Genomic DNA, 11,099 nt, shown 5'->3' on the forward strand with positions numbered 1-11,099 from the left:
CATTGTAGACATGCGCCGCCATAGAAGGAGACCCCTGCGTCAACCTATCAACATGCAAGGTAGATGGCTGACTACTATGTCTTTCGATTTGACGCCAAAGGAGTAAGACTGTGTTGTTTCAATATTGGTGATTTGTTTACTTGACATAAAAATCTGTGCTGACTATGTGTAGAATTTGACATATTTTAACATTGTACAGATTATGACACAAAGCACAAGCCCAGGCTGTATCAGGAAAAAAAGACCAATGTGGTAAGCTTGGAAACATGGAGTGGCCAGTGCAGTCTCCAGACTGAAACCCCATCGAGCTGGGTTGGGATCAACTGGAAATAGGAGTGAAAGTCAAGCAAGCTGAAATGGCCACATGTTTATGAGACTTCTGCCACAAACTCAGGAAGAGCTCATTCCTGTTTTAGGAAGAATTCCACCAGTGTGTTCATCTGTTATATCCACTCAAGTTTGCAACTGGAGTCAACAGATTAGAAAACATTTTGGTCTCAAATTGCTGATATTTCTATGCTTTCTTGTCAACACAATGAGAGTACAACTTGGACTGAATAATTTACTTAATATAAAAAAAATCTGTCCAAAATGTTTGATCAGTAGTGTATATTTAGGCGCTCAGTTTTATTAATTACTGATGAATGATCCATTTTAAAGGACGCCTTATTGAGGTCTTAACTGACTTCACATTGCTTTATGCTTGTGATTGGTAGATACGGTTTCAAGGCACAGTACATAAGGGTTGATGAGGTTTCATGAAACAGTCTCCTGATTTGTAGGGGCCACCTTATGGTTCTATGGTACTTTCTGGTATAAAATGTTTGAACTTGAATACCTAATGTAATAAAACATTTCTGTACAGAGAGTGCCATCTAATGGCCAATGAACATTAGGACACTGTTTCATCAAACCTGCAATGCTGTTTCATGAAAAATCATCTACCCATCACTACTTAACGTCCTTCTTTAGATAATAATATAATAAGCCTGACACAAAATCATACCCAATGTAGAACAACGTGGGGTGAGATGAAAAAAAAGGTAACAATAAAGGACTACTAGAATAGAATACTCTGTTTGAAAGAAGAATTGAAACTGAATTATTGCGAGTGAAGAACCAGTCAGAGGTTTACGATCACTCTTGAGGGCCTGACATTATGGTGAGTACTCACTCAGCATACACAAATAAAGTCTGTTATCTCACGGGAACTGTGTGCACGGAGTTTTCAAAGAGACCTGGTATTCGTGAAAAATATGTCTACGTCATACGTTTGTGATGACTGTTGCACAAATGTGTACCAAAAGTACGAAAAGCACACTACACCTATTGTACATATATTTCTTACATTTATTACCACTTAGGATAGTTTTTTGTTGGTTACTTAGTTTGTTAGTTTAGGTAGTTTGTTCGTCTGATGCTTTCAGTGGTTCCTGTGTTGAGAGCTCACTCCCAGATCAAATAGGCTGTGGTCCCATTCCTGTCCTGACCCATGTTTATTTAACAATAGGAACAGCTCGAAGTATAACGCCAAAGCGTGGGGTTTTATATATATATATATATATATATATATATATATATATATAGAGAGAGAGAGAGAGAGAGAGAGCGAGAGAGAGCTAGATAGGTAGATAGCAGAGCAAGTGTATATATATATATATATATATATATATATATATATATATATAGAGTGAAAAATTAACCAAGTGAGCATGTCTGTGGGCTTCGGGAGGAAACCTGGAAAAAACGGCAGAGCTGGATTTTAACCCTTCTTGCGGAGAGGCAGCAGCGCTATCCATTGCACCACTGTGCCGCCCCATATGTAAATCATTGTGCAGGAACATGTGATAGGAACAAAAAACCAAAGACACAAAAGACATGGGAGCCAGGAGTAAGTGTAAACTGAGTGCCATTTGTGCTTGGTGGCTCCCTAAGAGGCAAGTCACCCAGGTTGACCAGATACACATAACATTATCGCGTCCCTGTATTCTGCGGTAATGACATGGTGAACACCGAGTAGAGTTGGGAGCTGATAAGCATCGGCTGTCGGCAGCCAGCCACATTTTGGAATCTCTAGCTCTCACTGCAGAGCAAGTGGTGGGCTGCATACCTGGTGAAAATTGCTCATGGAAAATGTTTATTAGACTATTCAGTTTCGGATCGCTTGGAAAATATCACCAAATGTTAGTAGACAACCATTGCACAAGAGGATTATATCTGTGCTAACTGCATAATGCCAGTAAACACAGGTCAGATTGTAATAATTGGGAAACTGATACATGGTTCTCAATCGGAAACGGATGGATTGCTCTCTCCGGGTAGGGACTGAGATCTTGCCTCAAGTGGAGAAGTTTAAGTATCTCGGGGTGTTGTTCTCATGTGAGGGGATTAGGGATTTGGAGATTGGTCGCCAAATTGGGGCAGCAGGGGCGGTATTGCAATCCCTTTGCCGCACTGTTGTCCATAAGAGAGAGCTGAGCCAGAAGGCAAAGCTCTCTATATACCGATCAATCTTCGTCCCGACCCTCACCTACGGTCATGAGCTTTGGGTCATGACCGAGAGAGCAAGGTCCTGGATACAACCGGCTGAAATGGGTTTTCTCCGATGGGTGGCAGGCGTCTCCCTTAGAGATAGGGTGAGAAGTTCTGTCACTCGGGAGAGGCTCGGAGTAGAGCCGCTGCTTCTCCACATTGAGAGGAGTCAGTTGCGGTGGTTCGGGCATCTCATCAGGATGCCATCTGGACGCCTCCCTTTGGAGGTGTTCCAGACACGTCCAGCTGGGAGACCGAGGGGTCGACCCAGGACCAGGTGGAGAGATTATACCTCTACGCCGGCCTGGGAGCGTCTCGGGATCCCCCAGTCGGAGCTGGTGGATGTTGCTCGGGAGAAGGCCGTTTGGCGTGACCTCCTGAAGCTGCTACCCCGCGACCCGGCAACGGATAAGCGGACGACGATGGATGGATGGATGGATGGGAAATTGATACAGTCGGAGCCATTCAGTTGTTCCCTCCCAGCACAGTTCAAGGACAGTTCCAGCCGACTTCCAGCACAGTTCCAGCCACTGTAGTGAACCCCCTCTTCTTGAGGGCGTGTCTTTGAAAAACCCCACCTACTCATTGCGCTACAAGGTGTGAATTGAAGGTGGCACTTTCTCTTCATACACAAACGCCAGAGTGACTAATGAAACCTGGACTCACACCAAACTCACCTGTGTTTTGAGACAACCCCAGAGTGTGATTCACACATCATCCCTTTACTCAGTAAAGAGACCCATGTCTCAGGAATAGGTTGTTTGAGGAGCCCGTCGCACGTCTGTGGCAAGCTTGTCTTCCCATTCTCAAATGTTGTAAATGGTTTAGTGCTTTCAGTCATGGCAATACTCCCTTCAATGCTGTGCTACCAGGGTGCCAAACAGTGTAATGTTAAATGTAATTCATATCCAAGTCATAATAAAACGTCAATAGTGTAAATGCCGTTTTGTGAAAATGGTCAGAGTTGGCAGAAAGCTTAAAACTGTAAACTGTTGAGTGAAAGTTGTAATCTTCCATGAGGCTCAGGTGTGAAGCGGGGGATAAGGAGCTCTTTCTGGGCCTTTCACTGCTGTCTGTATGGTGCACCCACTTGATTTAAAAGTAATTCTAAAAATGATGATTATTTTTATTAGACTTTATTATACTTGTTTACATGAACACGCTCAACACTGTTTTCGTCCTGGTGTCTGGAGCTCTGTTTCCAACGCCGGTCTCCTGTAAGTCCTCGCTGCAGAACTGTTGGCAGTAAATCAGCTCTCATAAAAAAATGAAAAATATCAATCCAGGAGTCCATGAAGGGAACGGTCATGAACCATCACAGACCTGTCATGGAACCACCATGGAAAGCTGGGAAATTTTGAATGGCTTCATCCATACATGGACATTGCACAGAATGTGAAAGGAAGCCATCAGAAGAGTCACTCCCACTACACAGAGACTCTATTCACATACAACATCCAGATGTTGAAGAATAGGAGGTGTGTTCCAAAATCCAGTACTAACAGAGCAAATGGAGAACAAAATCACATGTTGAAGACAACTAACTCTGGAGGAAGCCCATGTAAGAAGTTCCAGACACAGACAGCAAAGAGGTCTTGTGTGAATGAGTGGATGCCTCATTGATGAAACTTCTTACGTCCCTCTGACCTAGAAGGCCACCTCAGTTTATCTCTCAGGCTGTAGAAACATACAGATTATCGGGGTGAATTCTCTCCCCACATTAGAATGTGAAACCTGGGAGTCAGGGCCAGGATTAGGTGCTGCCAATATGTCGATGGTTATAAAGATTTTTTCTGCGTGTGTCTTTCTCAAATCAGTGTTCAGCTGTTAAGGGGACCGAAAGCAGACATGTTGATGTCATCCAGCAATCCCTTCATTGTGACTGGTGGTTCATCATCAGCTCTGCTTAATATACTCAGACGCAGATTAGTGGCTCCCTCAAAAAGGAAACACTGGCCCCTCCAACCTCATTTCCTTGCTGATGTTGTCAAATCTCAATAGAAAGGAGCTTGTGCTTCTAACCTGCGGGTGTGCTGTGAATATTTGATGTGACGTGCACTTGTGACGTGTGCGTACTTCTTGCAATGAAAACAGTTTTTTTCCAGACTGGTGAAACTGCAGATTGTCACAACAGGAAAGGTGAGGGTGCTTGATAGGGTTCTGATATCCTGGAATAAGTTATTGTAGTCGCCTGGAGTCTTTTATGATACATTTGTAATTGAAACCCATGAGGAAGCGGTTAGGGTTAGGGTTTGGGGTTAGGGTCATTCGTAGAGGTATAACTAATGGTTTAAATTTCACCATAAAAGAGTGACACTTCAAAAGCCTGGCCCTCCACCTGGAGATGTGGCCTGAATGAAACCAGCAAAACACTGTGGTTCCTGGCTGATGTGCCTGCAGATGACCCTCTGGAGGAAGTGTGACAGACCTCCACCAACCTCTGTGGCAATTTGGGAGTTAACAGCGATTGAATTCAGGGCATTTGGAATAACACGCTACCTGGAGAAATTTAGTGAATCTTAAAGTAGTATAATTATCCACCCATCTTAACAGGGCACTCATTTTAAATCCATTCTCCATTTGTCAGCAGCAAGTGTGTGCCACGAAGTACCATATACAAGTTAAAAAAGAAAATTCCCATTGCAGACGCTGGTGTTTTTTCAGGCAAAAAAAGGCTTGAAAAGCAAAGCACAGTTTCCATAGCGACATAGGAAACCATTCTCTTAGGTTTGCATTGTCCTGCCTAGAAAAAAAATCCACCAATTCGATCGATAATGTGTAGACACGCATTCTTGATACTGCCATACATTCTTGACCTTCAGTTCCTGAATGCATTATGTGGCTGTGCAAGTCGGATGCAGCCCTTTAAAGCATAGTCTCTACAGTAAGAGTGATTAATTTGGACAGCCGGACTGTCACTAATCACATGACTTGACCTCTGACCGCAACTACAGATTATCCAGAGAGATATCTGATTGGGTTTCTACGGCTGTCCCATCATTTTCTGTGATATGTCCAGCAGAAACAGCATGATAACGATAAAAAATGGGCACCACCTACTGAAACACGTACATATAGCCTCCTCAGTCCAGCACTACACTTTGGTTTTTCAACAAACTGAAATGCTTCTCCACTATGGGACAAGAACCAGGACAGTTTACATTGGCTGAAAAAATAAATATAGTTTTTTATTTTAATACCATTCTAGTTTACAACCTCAATACAAAAGTGGCGCTTGGGCTTCACCGAACACTGTTGAACACTGAACATTACACCAATCTGCAAATGACATGCAGACACAGTGTAAAACCTGCCTCTTCCCACTCTCCTTGCCCTCCACACTATAACAGTGCCATCTTGAAGAGAACTCGAAAGACTAACACTAGCATTGAAAAAAAGAATATTGGCTAAAAAAAATATAGGCATTGAAAAACAGAATATTGGCTGAAACATGTATTGAGATGGAAAACTAGACTAGTATTAAAATGGAAAAGAAGAATGTATTTCTGCATCTATGTTTACAGCCAATATTCTTTTTCATTGTCTGTATTCTGTCTTTCAGCCTGTATTCTTTTTTTTTCAGACAATTTTTTTTTCAATGCCAATGTGAGCTGGCCCCATTCTAGCCCCAAACTCCTCCCCGCAGGATGTTAAAAAGAAGCTCTCATCGTGACTTTGCTGTGTACTTGTGTCAGCTTTCATTTATATGGTTCTCTATGTACCAAGCAAAAAAACGGAACATGGGTGTGCTGAGAACAAAGTGACACTACATTGCCAAAATTCAAATCATTGAATGGGAAGACTGAACACTGGGGTTCTACATAGAAAGTGTCATTGTAAGTTATGCGTGCTTGTAAAAAAAAAAAATCTCTTTTGGAAACAATACAATGTAATCTGTCTGTCTGTGACGGGTTCAGAAATGACAGAAGACTCAAACGCAGAAAGTATGGGAGGTGAGGCGAATAGATGAAGACAACGTTTAATAAACATACACAGGAGAGCCAACACAAATGGGACGCAGCACAAAGTTAAGAACAGGAACAAAAGGCGTGTCCAACGGAGACTAAATGACAATCAAAGTTCAGGATGTCAAAAGTGTAAACATAAAGAGTCTCCAATGGAAGATCCTACAACGACAAAGTGCGGAACAGTCCGTAAAGTTCAGAAAGAGAGCTCATGAGATAGATGGGGTACAAGGAGGAACAGGGACTAAAAAATGAGGAAAAAAAGTCAGGATTAAACTTACAAATATATACTCAGGCGCAGGGCAAACAGGAGAAAAACAGGTATTAAAACAGATCAGCGAGACAATCAGCATACCATCACATGAAACGTTCACAAGCTGCTGCCCGTGCCCCATCGGTCAAAACAGAGGAAACACACAAAAATGAGGAAGTGTCTGCAAAAAAACAAAAGCATGACGGGTGGGGACCTGACACAGTCAGTGGAGCATCACCTTGCAAAAGCAGTTGATGCATTTTCTTTCTCCCACTTCAGACAAGTGTAGACATTTGACTGACGGACGACATGTATCTCTTATATCTCGATAATCTTAAATTGCTGAGAGCTCATTTGCATTTTTTACACACCAGAAGCATTTCATCATTTCTGGTAGTAAAATGGACGTATCATTTCCATGTGAAATTATGAGTGACATTTACTTTTCAATATTTTAGGATACTCCATTTGTGACTCACGCAAAATCACAGAGAAAAGATGTATTGATATTGAATGGTCCGCCACATCTAACACAGCTCATCTTAATTCAGGCACTAAATTGTCTTTTGGTTCCCACTTTTAGCAGCAAAGGTGTTCCCATGATACAAGAGTGGAAAAATATTTGAGTCCAACACAGTCATGTAAGTGTCAGTAAGTTGCAGTATTGTCCGGCAGAGTAGCATGGAGGTGACTTGTGTCTGGAGAGGTGGAAGATGTACTGTAAAATGTAACTTCACTAAAATAAACTGTCAAAAAAAACCTACTCTGGGTTAGGAAAAAAAAGTTCCTTAAATTTAAAGACTGAAGTAAAAGTTGAATTGTATTTTCTGTCACCTGGAGACAAATGTCAGAGACAGACAGTACAATGACATCAATTGAGATGAGTGGCCCATTAACTGAATCTGTGATTTTAGGAAGGGCGTATGCATGGTCCTCTGCCTCACAGCTACATAGTGCAGATCATGCAGGGAGTAGCATCATGTGTAGGCTCCATATCTTTTTTTAAAAACTTCACCATGTCAGGTTTTACCAACTGATAACTTGTAAAGCATCGAAGCTCATAACTGGTTGCCAAGGTGCCCAGAGAGATATCTGATAGTGATATTGCTCCTATTCAGCTGAACAATTCGAAACCGCTGAAGACATGACAATGACACCTTGCTGTCATTAATCCCCACAATGCAGGTGTCAGGAACCTTTGGCTCACCAGCTGTGGTGGCAAAAACTACAACAACTGAAGCCTGGATGAGTTTAAGCAAAGCAAGAAAATTATTGAAAAAGAATTGTTCAGTTGGAGAGCAATCCGTGTGCACAGAATACAGTGAGGCTATGGCTCTCAGAGCTTGGAACACAATTGTAAAGACAAACTAATTCAAGTAAATTCCTTCAGTAGCTTCTTGACCTTGGACACATTTCATTTTTGAGCCAGTATCTAGCACCCATTCTGTCCACCCTGGTACCACCCTGCAGATGGTTCACATACTTATAGAAGCTGTGTAAACAATAAATCAGCAACAGAAACCAGAACTCTGAGTACATTATTCAATTGAATAATGAAAAATATTTATTTTCTATAGAGGGTTTTCACGATTCTGCAGCGTTTCCTTGAAAAATGGTGAATTATGGTGGTGTTTTGGGCTGTACGAATCATTCCAATCGTGAAAAACATTTGGTTATGACAAATCAAGGAGAACAATGCTAGAAGTTATCGGAAGAAAAGAGTCGCTTCTGGTTAGCAAAGCTAAACGAGGACCTTTGTGCAAAACTGTGGATAACATCCGAATATTAAAAAAAGAAAAAGCATAGCCTAAATGACTGTTAACTACAATACAATGTTAATTTGCATCGTATTGCCGTGGAAGGGAATACACAGAACTTTTATCAGAACATGTTTATTGATGCCAACCCACAGTTTTCAGAACGTTCCCTTAAAAAAGCTATCTCTCTCTCTCACACACACTCAAAATGAAACTATTTAAATAGGTCACATTCTCATATAAGGTGCAAATGTCGTCGATGACTTGGTGTAACAGTTTCCTGACCCATCCGCACACCATCTGGTTATACGCCTCCGGACTCCGGAGACATTTCAGATCCTCGGCGGTGGATGGAATAGGTGAAAAAACAGGTAATTGACGATATCAGGATACATCACCAATGGCAGAGTGTCGGGATCGTCGTTCGCCCACGACAGACTCGTACGGGTCTGCACCACCAATAAAGCTCAACTCTTCCAAGTGTCACGAATTTTCGTGTTTATTAAGTCCCTCTTTGTATGTTCTGTCACTCCCAACTCGTTTCGACGAGCCTTTCTGGTTTTTTTTTTTTGTGTTTTTCCATCGCACTCCATTCACAGACTATGGGATATTTACAAAGAGTATCTCCAACATGGCGGCTTCCGGGTTGGATGACGCGGTGATGACGCGCAGTGAAAACCCTCTATAACACAGCCATGGAAATGTGGCTCCTTTGGTGACAGCATCTAGCTCTAGTTCTGTTTACATTGACAAATAAATGAAAGAATCTGCCACCGTTTTGTGTCGGTTGCAGTATATGTTTACATGCTGATTGTGCCGTCATCACCAAAATTCACCAGCCTTTGAAAACAGGGTACTTTCATCCATGTTTGCCATGTAAATATTCCAGTCAAAACTCACAGGCGTGAGCTGGCGTCACAGAGTTTGTGCATGTCAATTAGACGCTGATACTTCTACACCTGCACGATATTCACAGTAAAGGTCCTTGCATACCACCATATATGAATACTGACGCGCCTGTCTTTGCACATACATAAATAATACATAACATTTGCAGCAGGAAAGTCGCAGCGAATAATAAAGCTATACGGTTTGCACTTCGATCACAGAATCACGTACGGAATATTGGAATTGGCTGATTATGGAATTTGCATGGAATTTCGCTGGATTTGACTGACACAAAAGAGTGTCGGCAAGGATGGAAGGGGAAGTGTCCAAAACGGTGGTGAGGCCAGAATTGTCGTATGGTTTGGAAACAGTGGCACTGAGGAAAAGACAGTAGGCAGAGCTGGAGGTAGCAGAGATGAAGATGCTGAGCTTCTCTCTGGGAGTGAGCAGGATGGGTAGGATCAGGAAGCAGTAGATCAGAGGGACAGCACATGTCTGGTGTTTAGGAGACAAAGTCAGAGAGGCTAGATTATGACCAAAGAAAAAGAAGGAGAAGCGGGTCGTGTGTTTAGGGAAAATAGTGAGGATGGAAGCTACTCTTGAAGTACTTCAAATCCCCCACCTTCTTTACCTCTGCATCCTGTAACTTCACCTGTCCACTTGGCTCCCTCTCATTCACACACATGTATTCCGTCTTACTGCGGCTAACCTTCATTCCTCTCCTTTCTAAGGCATACCTCCACCTCTCTAGCTTATCTTCCACTTGCTCACTGCGCTCACCACAGATCACAATGTCATCAGCAAACATCATCGTCCAACCTGTCCATCACCACGGCAAACAAGAAGGGACTCAGAGCCAAGCCTTGGTGCAGTCCCACCTCCACCTTGAACTCCTCTGTGACACCTGCGGCACACCTCACCACTGTCTTACACCTGGCATACATGTCCTGCACCACTCCAACATACTTCTGTGCCACATTAGACTTCCTCATACAATACCACAACTCTTCTCATGGCACTCTGTCTGTTGTCTGTTGTATGCTTTCTCCAGGTCCACAAAGACACAATGGAGCTGACCTTCTCAGTACTTCTCTGTGATTTAAACAGGCACGTTACTCGGTACTTCATATTCACAACTCTTTAAAAAGTAAAGCAGTGAGTAAAAAGCATAGCAAAGCATGTCCATAATATGCCTTAAAATCTTACGTGGTGGACGTGAAGCCCGCATTAGTGATGTGACGCAGCGCCGGACATGTGAAAAAAAGAATGGCTGCAATCGATGACGGTCCAGGTGTGGGACTCTCATTGTGGATATATTGTCATTATTTTTCCTTTTTAGCTGTGAAAGACCAGAGAAATACTGTAGTGGCGTGCTTATATGTGGACGCTTGAAAACACTATGCACGTCCAAAACAAGCAATTCCAATCTGGCGTAACATCTGCAGAAAGTGCATGTGTTAAAGATCGATATAGAACGCCTTTATTACCTGACTATCTAGTTTAGCAGGCCACACTGCTCTTCATCCTCTGCAATTCTCCCTTCAGCCTTACTCATCTTTGCCATGTCCTGATCTACGATGGTCACTCCTTCTACTCTTTGTTCTCTCTCATTTTCCTCATTCATCAGCGCTTCAAAGTACTCTTTCCATCTCAGCAACACACTTCTGTTATCAGTCAAAACATTCCCCTCTCTATCCTTGATCA

The sequence above is a fragment of the Synchiropus splendidus genome, chromosome 11, assembly GCF_027744825.2.
Source record: "Synchiropus splendidus isolate RoL2022-P1 chromosome 11, RoL_Sspl_1.0, whole genome shotgun sequence".
NCBI lineage: Eukaryota > Metazoa > Chordata > Actinopteri > Syngnathiformes > Callionymidae > Synchiropus > Synchiropus splendidus.